At 45.6% G+C, this 2,283-nt stretch overlaps 1 pseudogene; it reads left to right on the plus strand.

Moving 5' to 3' along the window:
• The first annotated feature begins 387 nt into the window (after positions 1–387).
• LOC102981745 (histone deacetylase 1-like) lies at positions 388–2,021 on the plus strand (annotated as a pseudogene).
• The last annotated feature ends 262 nt before the right edge of the window (positions 2,022–2,283 follow it).

Consider the following 2,283-nt stretch of genomic DNA (forward strand, 5'->3'; position numbering starts at 1 on the left):
GTGACTTATTTTTTTTTTTTTTTTTTTCAATGTGTTGTGGGCCTTGATAGCACGTTAATGACTGGCTAGTGTCCTTACCCTGTGTAATCTTGTATGGACAATCTACCTGAAGTCTAGAGGGTGGTATATTGTAATGGCCAAGAGCAAGAGATTTAAGGGAAGGTAAATAATTGCTTTAGATCCTGGCTCTGCTATTTAATAGCTGTGTGATCGAGAGTAAGTTACATAAACTCACTGAGCCTGAGGTTCCAGGTTCCATTAAAATGGGCATGACAGTAGTATACAACTCATTTAGGGATGTTGGGAGGATTGAATGACTTAATATATGTAAAGAGGCTGAGCAGAGCCGCTGGCAGGAGAGCAGACGGACCTATGGAGGGGAGCAAGATGGCGCAGACTCAGGGCACCAGGGGGAAAGTCTGTTACTCCTACGACGGGTTTTTGTGAGAATCCAGTAAGGAAATGAATGTGACTGTGCTTTGACACCATAAAGTGTAACGACGTGCATGAGGTGAACTGTGACTTACAATAATTCTGAGTAGTGATGGTTATTTTTCTGTTGTGGGAGTGAATTCCCTGGAGATATAGTGAGGGGATGTTGGAAATTACATTGGATGTAGTTTCCAATTATGTTGTATATTACGGACAAGGCCACCCAATGAAGCCTCACTGAATCTGCATGACTCGCAATTTGCTCCTTAACTATGGCCTCGACCGAAAGATGGAAGTTCATCACCCTCGCAAAGCCAATGCTGAGGAGAGAACCAAGTACCACACTGATGATTACATTACATTCTTGCGCTCCATCTGTCCAGATAACATGTCCGAGTACGGCAGGCAGATGCAGAGATTCTACGTTGGTGAGGACTGTCCGGTATTTGATGGCCTGTTTGAGTTCTGTCAGCTATCTCCTGGTGGCTCTGTGGCAAGTGCCCTGAAAATAAACAGCAGACGGACATCACTGTGAATTGGGCTGGGGGCTTACACCATGCAAAGAAGTCCGAGGCATCTGGCTTCTGTTACGTCAATGTCAATGATATCATCTTGGCTATCCTGGAACTGCTGAAGTATCACCAGAGAGTGCTGTATATTGACATTGATATTCACCATGGCGATGGCGTGGAAGAGGCCTTCTATACCACAGACCGAGTCATGACTGTGTCCTTTCATGAATATGGAGAGTACTTCCCAGGAACTTGGGACCTATGGGATATTGGGATTGGCAAAGGCAAGTATTATGCTGTTAACTACCCACTCCGAGATGGGATTGATGACGAGTCCTATGAGGCCATTTTCAAGCTGGTCATGTCCAAAGTAACGGAGATGTTCCAGCTCAGTGCAGTCGTCTTTCACTGTGGCTCTGATTTCTTGTCTGGGGATCAGTTAGATTGCTTCGATTCGACCATCAAAGGGCAAGCCAAGTGTGTGGAATTTGTGAAGAGCTTTAACCTGCCTGTGCTGATGCTGGGAGGAGGTGGCTACACCATTATAATGTCTCCCGGTGCTGGACTTATGAAACAGCTGTGGCCCTGGACATGGAGATCCCTAATGAGCTTTCATACAATGACTACTTTGAATACTTTGGCCCAGATTTCAAATTTCACATCAGTCTTTCCAATATGACTAACCAGAACACTAATGAGTACCTGGAAAAGCTCAAACAGGGACTGTTTGAGAACCTGAGAATGCTGACCCGCATACCTGGGGTCCAAATGCAGGCCATTCCTGAGGATGCCATTCCAGAGGAGAGTGGTGATGAGGATGAAGAAGACCCTGACAAGCACATCTCACTCTGTTCCTCGGACAAACAAATTGCCTGTGAGGAAGAGTTCTCCGACTCTGATGAGGAGGGAAAAGGAGGTCGCAAGAACTCTTCCAACTTCAAAAAAGCCAAGAGAGTCAAAACAGAAGATGAGAAAGAGAAAGACCCAGAAGAAAAGAAAGAAGTCACAGAAGAGGAGAAAACCAAGGAGGAGAAGCAAGAAGCCAAGAGGGTCCAGGAGGAGGTCAATTTGGCCTGAACAGACCTCTCCAGTTCTGGCTTCTTGCCAAGTTCCCCACCTCTATCTTGCACCCCCTCGGATTTTATATTTTCTATTTCTCTGTGTATTTATATAAAAATAAATTAAATATAAATATCCCCAGGGACTAGACAGGAGCCAGGGCCCTGAGCTCAGGGCACATGTGTTAGGTGAAGCTTTTCTAGTAGCTGCCTCACCACCCATCCCTCCTGAACTCTTAATTTTGAACCATAACGGGTGCCAGGTCTGGCTAGAAGGGATA

The sequence above is a fragment of the Physeter macrocephalus genome, chromosome 21 (genome assembly GCF_002837175.3).
Source record: "Physeter macrocephalus isolate SW-GA chromosome 21, ASM283717v5, whole genome shotgun sequence".
NCBI classification, from domain to species: domain Eukaryota; kingdom Metazoa; phylum Chordata; class Mammalia; order Artiodactyla; family Physeteridae; genus Physeter; species Physeter macrocephalus.